Below are 9,473 nucleotides of genomic sequence, written 5' to 3' on the forward strand. Positions count from 1 at the left end.
ACAGTATGCAGGCTCCCCGTGAGGACTCTGCGCTCTTCTGTAATTAGTCGGGCCATCTTCTGTTTATCGTTGACCATCTTAGCATCCCGATAAATTTTCCATTGACCTTCTACACACCACCTATTTAGCTCGCTGGCTACAGGAGTGGGGTCATCATTCCGTGGTGTAGGTATGGACTCTGAGCTAGTTGCCTCATCAGACGAGGCTGCTTTGTCATTCTCTCCAGACCCTGTGGATGATTTGGCATTGGACCCTGTAGCATGGACAGACTCTGATCGTGAAGAGTGGGCAGACTCGAAGCCTGACGCATAGGCAAACTCGGACCCGGACATAGACCCCTCTGAACTGGAAGCAGCCCCAGTTGGTGACCCGATCAATGTGTGCTCCTCATCAAACTGGGAGATAGTGACTACGTCGGGAAGCACCTTCCAGGGGGTGCCTCTGGTGCCGCGAGGTGCAGCGCGAGAAGTCCTAGGGTTGAGAGGCATATATGCTGGATCAGTGTCGTTGTCTGTGTCCTCATTAATTAACCGGAAACTAGGGGCAACAGATTTTGACTTGCCCCTTTTTGAGTAGGTGACCATCTTTTTGGGTGCCATTGTACCTGCGGGAGCAATATTAGTGCCCAAGACTAACCAAAACTATACTAAGACAAAGTAGAAAGACTATAAACGAACAGCAACAAAATCCCAAAAATTTTCAGATAGATGCTACAGTGGTCATCCATGGAGGAGACCTACAGTCCGTAGACTGATCTACGGTCCGTGGATCTCTTCCGTGGATCAGGGGGCCTGTCATATAGGTCGCAGATGGAAACCACGGAAGTGCAGAACGGTCCGTGGATGGACCTACGGACCATAGTCCACATCCGTGGTTTCACACTTAAGTGAAATTTTTCATGTGCATCCATTTACGAACCCCATCTACGGTCCGTAGATGGATCTACGTTCCGTAGACGGGGTATCGTGGATGCCATCTGTGCCAGGTATCATACATTTTTGGCCTTAGTTTTAAACATTAACACAATCTCATCATGCATTTACAACATTAAATTATGCTAGTTCTTCGTTCTTAAGATTCCTACTGATTATTATACCAAACAGTTTATTCTAGTTGTGGAACCCTAAGTCGAAACTAACATATAGTTTTACGATCACATACAATAATGCTACACAATCACTATCTATCGTTCCAAGGGCATAGTAATTTTCAAGTTTATCATGCAATTTCATCTAACAATTACCTAAGGTCAAGACCCAACTCCCGACTTTCTATATTCAATCTATGAATCGAAATTCAAAGTGAGGGGAAAGTCTATTACCTTACAAGCAACAAGGAGTGGGGTGATTGCGTGATGACAGTAAGATTAGCAAGACAAAGGAGTCACCTCTTCGTTACTGACCAAACACCGGACCCTTTTTGTCGATTGTGTCCGTAGACTTCTGCACCAGACCATTTTCTGTAGAATTTTCGTGGTGTACCTGCACATGTAGCAACCAATATGCTATTCTTTTTACATTTTCTGGACACTTTTTAGACACGGATCCTATTCTAATTCTAGCCAACACTAGTACAAAAGTAGAACAACTATCAAATTTGATACATGGAAGAAATCGAATAGCGCAAACTACTAGAGAAAAACTGTATCCTATCGTTGGCTAGATTGTACATCTTGGGTTGCCTCCCAAGCATCGCTTGATTTAACGTCGCGACACGATGCATGCCTCTTGATTACTCAGACTTCATCAAGATTGTAGGTCTCAATCACTTCTTGCACAGTTTCGACATTTCCCAAATAGATCTTGATCCTTTGCCCGTTTACCATGAACCTTGTTCCATCCTTTTTTTCAAGCTCAACCGCCCCATGGGGAAACAATTTTGTGAGCAAAAAAGGTCCGGTCCATTTGGACTTGAGTTTGCCTAGAAACAAGCGCAACCTAGAGTTGAATAGAAGCACAAGATCACCAACCACAAATTCTCGCTTTTCAATTCTTTGATCTTGATACCTCTTCATCTTCTCTTTGTACAAGACTGAACTTTCATAAGCTTTTAGTCGAAACTCATCAAGTGTATTCAAGTCATCTATTCTTTGATTAGATGCGGTGCCCCAATCCAAATTTAACTTCTTCATTGCCCACATCGCCTTATGCTCTAGTTCTACTAGTAAATGACAAGACTTCCCATATACTAGTTGGTAAGGAGACATACCTATGGGGGTCTTGTATGCAGTGCGATATGCCCATAGAGCATCATCAAGCTTCTTTGACCAATCCGTTCTATTGGCATTCACAGTCTTCGCCAATATCTGTTTGATCTCTCTGTTGGATACTTCAACTTGACCACTAGTCTGTGGATGGTAAGGGGTGGCTACATTGTGGCGGACACCATATTTCTCAAGTAGTACCTTGAACAACTTATTACAAAAGTGAGAACCTACATCGCTAATAATAGCCCTCGGTGTACCAAATCTGGAGAAGATGTTCCTTTTCAAGAAAATGGTTTACCTTCATTGTTGGAGAGCGCAACTGCTTCCACCCACTTCGATACATAGTCAACCGCAACAAGAATAAACTTCATCCCATATGAACTCACAAATGGACCCATGAAATCAATGCCCCATACATCAAACAACTCTATCACCAATATAGGATTCATAGGGAGCTCTTGCCTCTTTGAAATCCCTCATTCTCTTTGGCAACGATCACAAGACTTGGCGAAATCATGAGCATCTTGGTGGATGGTAGGCCAGTAGTATCCACACTGTAAAATCTTATGTGCAGTCTGAATACCACTATGATGCCCACCAACAGACGATGAATGGCATGCTTTAAGTACAATCAACATCTCAACCTCGGGCACGCAGCGACGAATCATCCCATCAGCACAACTACGATACAAATAAGGTTCATCCCAAAAGAATTTCTTCACATCATGCATGAACTTTTTCTTTTGGTGAAAAGACAAATCGGGAGGCACAACATCGCTTGCCAAATAATTAGCAAAGTCCGCGAACCAAGGAATCAAATCATGAGAAGCAGCCAATACCTGTTCATCTGGAAAAACATCATTAATTTCAGCCCTATCTGCAAGCTTTAGCATAGCCTCTTCCTCTAATCTGGACAAGTGATCGGCAACTTGATTTTCGGTTCCCTTTCTATCTTTTACCACAAAATCAAACTCTTGCAACAACAATACCCATCTAATCAATCTTGGTTTTGCATCTTTTTTCGCCAACAAATACCGCAATGCAGAGTGGTCAGTATGCACTATGACCTTAGTACCAAGCAAGTAGGAACGAAATTTCTCGAATGCAAAAACCACCGCTAGGAGTTCTTGTTTGGTCACAATATAATTCTTCTGGGCCACATTTAGAGCTTTGCTAGCATAGTAAATAGGGTGAAGAATTTTCTCTCGCCTTTGACCCAATACTACACCAAGCGCCACTCCACTCGCATCGCACATTACCTCAAACGGTTGTCCCCAATCCGGTGAAATAATGATAGGTGCTGTAACCAACTTCTCCTTCAGCTCTCCAAATGCTCTAAGACAAACATCATCAAAATAGAACTTACTCTCCTTCTCGAGCAGTTTGCACAAAGGATGTGCAATTTTTGAGAAATCTTTGATGAATCACCTATAAAAACTTGCATGTCCAAGAAAACTTCTAACACCTTTTATTGAAATAGGTGGTGGAAGCTTTTCTATTACCTCAACTTTAGCTCTGACAACCTCAATACCTTTCTCTGAAATTTGATGTCCCAACACTATACCTTCTTTAACCATGAAGTGACACTTCTCCCAATTAAGCACCAGGTTGCAGTCTTCACACCGTTTAAGGTTTATAATTTATAACTAACATGGGAACACCTCGTTCTTTTTCTGCTGCATTATTAACATAAAAAGCAGTACACGACCATGGTGATTTAGAAGGCTTTATCAAACCTTTTTGTAATAAATTATCAATTTCCTTTTTGCAGAATTCAACCAATTCGGTATTCATATGACAAGGACGTGATTTGGTAGGGATATTTTCCTCAGAGAAATCATCTTCATATGGAAGAGTTACAATATGCTTTTTTCGATTCCAAAAGGCATTAGGATGATCTGCACAAATATCAATGGCCATTTTTTCAGAAATGAATTTAATCTTTTCCTGTACTTTAGAAGATTTTAAATTATCAAATATATTCATAATAAATATCTCAAGTTGTAAATAATCAACATGCTTTTGTTTCATTTCAATTAGAGCATTAATATCTCTAGAAATAGGCTCGGCGATAAAAGCATAACTAATATCTTGATTTTTATAAGTAGCAGAAAATCCTTTAACATTTATATTAGTAAAAGGATAAATTGCATTTACAAAAGGAGTTCTTAGAATAACAGGAGTGTATAACTAATTTTTTACTAAGAAAAAGAAGTGAGGAATACAAACTTTATTCTGGAAAATACGAGTATTATATAATTTATACTTTATATCTAAAGCATGACCAGATGCAGATTTAACCATATGAGTTGTTTTTTCAAAATATTTAGTAGGTACTAGACCTTTTTAAATGCAACTCACATCAGCGCCACTATCAATCATAACAATGTTAGTTATAGAAAAAGTATTATCAATTAATATAGTACATTTAACATACAATTTATGAGCTGTAACAATTTGCATCATTCCTAAGAACATATTTTGTTTCGGATCAATATTCAAAGTGTTGGCAAGAGTATTTTCTTCAGCAGTAGATTCATCAACCTTAATTTTTCCTTTTCTATAAGCAGACTCAATCTGAGTAAGACGGTGATCATAAATAATATGATTTTTTTAAGAAATTTAATTTCTTCCTTCAAATGTTCAATTACTCCTTTTAAATCGTCAAAAGAGGTATCACGAATAACCATGGTTTGTTTAGAAGAGAGTTTATTATGAACTTCAGACAAGGAGTAAGGAGCAGAATAATTAAATTCATCTTTAACCTTTTTATCACTAGGAATACTAGTTGAAGAGCTAGTTTTACTAGCAGCCAATTAAATGATCTTTTCACGAAGAGTATTATTGGTAACTTCTTTTAGAAGTTCTATCACATTGTCTGCAGTGATAGTGAACATATTCATGTCTTCGAACTGAGATTGCAACTTGTAGAATTCATCATGTTCGCAGTGACAAATATCACCATGACATTTGCAAGCATCATTCAAATCTTGATGAACCTTAGAAGACTTAGGTTGCTCATCCTCTGTTGCATAACTTGCTTCAGAATCATCATAATCTGATTCGAAACCAGAAGTATATAGAAAACTATAAATCTTCTCTTGAATATAATCATCACGTTCTAGAGTCTTAAGCTTTTCTAGCTTACAATTTGGCGCTATATGCCCAAATTTTCCACATTTATAACACTTAATCTTATCACGATCTTGCCTTGATCTATTCTTGGTAAATCTATGAGATTTACGATGAGCCCTACGCTCATCTCTTTCTTCTCTAGTCCTTCTCCTAGATCTTCTTTTCTTATGATGAGATCTATGAGATTCTGATTTAGAAGTTTCTCGGTTGGTACCTTTAGAAGCATCTGGTAAACCGAACTGAGTACAAAAATCTCCCAATTGAGACTTTTCTCTAAGCTTATCCATCATTAGCTGTCTTGAGAGTTTTAACTCATTGCACAAATTTATGCCTTCTTGCGTACAAGCCCCAATAAGCTTTCCATAGGTAAAATTACTATAGGGAATAATTCCTTGCGGATCTCTAAGAGTCTCTTTTACTCTTTTTGCAAATAAAGAAGGTAAACCATCAATAAATTTGTCTTTCCAGAATTCTAAGCCATTTTCGGGAAGTTTCATTACCCGACTTAAATAAGTGTCTTTATACCATCTAAACTCACCTAAATGTCTACATCTAAGACCATTTAGTAAAGATCTAATGGTTTCATATTGATTGGTAAATCTACCACTAAAATGTTCTAGGATGGTCAAGACTAAAGTATAAACAACGTCTTCTCTATTTTTAACTAAAGCAAATCCTAGGTTATCAACTCCTTCGGATGTAGCCTTAGCGTTTATGACTGTTTCTTTTGCATCAAGGGTCATATAATTATCCCACCAACCTCTTAATTGACCCGTAAAACCTGCAATAATCATTTTGCAAATAGTCCTATCAGTGCTATTAACGCTCTTGCAGATAGTCGCATACATAAGCATCCTATGAACTAAAATAGTTAACTGTCTATCAGTCAAACCATCGAGATTCCATTCATAAATCTCGCTTCCACTATAAGAGGTGTTAGTTTGATTCCAATCTCTTTCCTCTATTAAAACATCTTGAGGAGTTGGTCTGGGATAATAGTAAGTTTGCATACTAGGTTTTCTAGCATACGTATTACCACTATTCTTCTTTGGATAACCATGAAGTTTATTAACTTCCATTTCAACTTGTGTCTTGAAATCGAAAGTGGCTTCCATTTCATCTGCAAAATCTTCAGTGAGGCTTATCAGTTTCGCACTTGCACCAAATTCTGAAAACTTTTTATCTAAAAGGCTTTCAAGATCATGAAGAGGTCTAAGAATAAAATCCTGCATCTCAGGAGGTCTTTGAATAGGGACATCAAGCTGTTTGGACGTAGAAGTCTGTTCAGAGACTTGTTTCACTGATTTTAACTTGTCATCAATTTGAATAATCAGATTAGTTACATTATCTAACTACTTATCTAGAGAACAAATATGTTCACCAATGACTTTAACATACAAACCCAAATAATTATTTTGAGAAATAAGTCGATTAATCTCATTAATACTTACTGCGGCCACCTCATTATCAATAAATTTATGAAAAGCAGTTAAAGTAATACCAGTATTATTTGATAAAATAAACGGAGCTTGAGGAGGATAAATGGATTGAGTAATATTACCTGATTCATCTTTGTAAGATCGTTCAAGTATGTTGACGAATAAAGGTAAATAAGTGGTTATAAACCAAGGCGCAAAGAACATAATATGATTATGTAATGCACAAGTTTCATAAAATTCTTGAGAAATATTATTTAAATCTTCTCTACTTTAAGTGTCAAAAAACCAAGTTTTAAACCGGTTCCATTTTTCATTTAAAAATTTGTTTTGAATATATTTTCTTGCCAGTGAACCTGGACTAAAATCAATTTGATGTCTCTCATCATTAAGCATCATTAAGATTAAAATTCATCTCGGATACAAAAGGAATATCTTTATCAGAAACATCAGATGATTTACCATTTGTTTGAACAATGTTTAACCGAGGATCAATTTAATTTTTTGTTTTTTTGCATATATAACTGTTGATAAAGTATGCAATGAAGCAGCTCGATTTCTAGCTGGACCATAACAAGGTTCTATCGGAGAAATATGTTGAATAGCCAGTCTTCTATCAGAAGCAAAAGAATGTCAACATCTAAGACCATGAACGATCTAATGGTTTGATCTATTATGGTCTTAAACATACCATAATAGATATTAGCTATTCTTATAATAATAATAATAATAATAATAATAATAATAATAGTAATAATAATAATAATAACAAGAATAATAATAACAAGAATAATAATAATAATAATAATCAATCCAAATTGGGCTAAAACAGTCGAAACAGATGCTTCGGATGTAGGATATGGCGGAGTATTGACTCAATATTGTCCGGATAATAAACGTCATTACATAGTTCAATTTTACTCGGGCAAATGGAATACAACCTAGAAAAATTATGCCACTGTAGCTAAAGAAATTTTGGCTATATCCAGAACACAAAGTTGCAGTAAAGTATAATTATTGGGACTATATTGATGGCTTTAATAAAGCCCTATTATATGAAAATGCTAATAGAAAGCATTCATGGTTTATCAAGATATGTTCTAATATATTTGACAGGAATATTCCCAATGAGTAAGTGAAAAAATATCAGTTATAAAAGGGACACCCAAAATAATTTGATTGGTAATAATTTTTACCAAAACAAAGCTCTGAGGAACACAATCTTTTCCTTTACAAATAAAAGTTTTGGGTAATTTAAATTCGATTTTCATCTTGCTACCATTAGCAGAACGAAGACTATGAGTAGTTTTATGAAAATACCTTGAAGGTATAATTCCTTCTTGAATACAGTTTAAATCTGTTGCACTATCAATAAGAGCAATAAACGCTTTTTAATAATTATAATCAATTAAAAGAGTCATTTTGGTATAAAATTTTTGTGAAGTAAAAGCTTTAAGACTGTATAAGAAATCTGATTTATTATTTTTCAAATAAAGATTTTTCATGAAATTAAGACTGCCATTTTCCCCTTCAATAGAGGAAGATGATTCAGAAGCATTTTCTAAGTCTTGACGAGTTTGGATAGCATCCACTCTAACCTCTATCACCACATTCTTTTCTTTTAACTGTATAATATCTTCTTTGAGACTATCAATCTCTTTTTTAAAATCACTAATATTAGTAGGAGAGCTTATTAATTTTCTCCTTTTAAGTAAGAGATTTTTAACCTCTACCATGGTATATGAACATTCCTTAGTACGGATTTCCTGAGGAATATGATCCTTATTCTTACTAGTAGAAGTACTACTATTTTTATCAATAATTTGAGCTCTTATGTCTGGATCTTTAAACTTTGTAAAAGCTCCAAAACATGATCATTATCAATGACATTGAGACTTAATTCTTTAAATTGATCATTGATCTTATAAAGATTATCTTCATCGTCATCTTTTTCACATGCCATTCCTTGTTGGCAAGGTGAACATTCATCTTCAGAAGTCATAAAATTTTCTTGTTGAAGGGCTATAAGATCTTCACCTATAGAAGATCCACAACTATTATCTTCCGATTCTGATTTGTCTGAACTAGAATTATGCATAATCTTATAAAGAGAATCCTTTATATTATCATCTATGTCGAGGCTCTTAATCTTTTCCTTGACTCGACAATCTTTGGCATAATGGCCAAATCTCCCACATTTGTAGCAAGTATCGGATTTGTGATACTTTTTCTTTCTCGAGGAAGAGTCTCCTTTTCCTTCTTCAGCTCTTCTAAGCTTCTTCTCAATTCTCTTTTTCTTTCATTTTTCGTAATCTTTTTTGGTAGATGCTCTTTTCCTATGAGTATAATCCTTTTATTTAGATTTTTGTTTTTGGAACTTCAAATGCGAATTGCTCGCAAAATTCCCCTAATTGCTTTCTTTCATTTAAGCGATATCGCATAATCTGCTGGTTTAACTTAATTTCGTTGCACAAGGAAAGTCCTTCCTATACACAAGCACTCATAATCTTTCCATAAGTAAAGTTATCATAATTGATATTGGGACTATCTCCTCCTATAATATTCAGTACTAGTGTATACACTGCATTCTGGGTAAAATTATCTCCTTCTTGTTTTATTGCTAATAAGACCTTATCTGTTTGATCTTGGTTAAGATAATTATCCCACCAACCTTTTAATTGGCCAGTAAAACCAGC

The sequence above is a fragment of the Solanum verrucosum genome, unplaced genomic scaffold (assembly GCF_900185275.1).
Source record: "Solanum verrucosum unplaced genomic scaffold, falcon-dt-bn FXZP01000139.1, whole genome shotgun sequence".
Taxonomy (NCBI): Eukaryota; Viridiplantae; Streptophyta; class Magnoliopsida; order Solanales; family Solanaceae; genus Solanum; species Solanum verrucosum.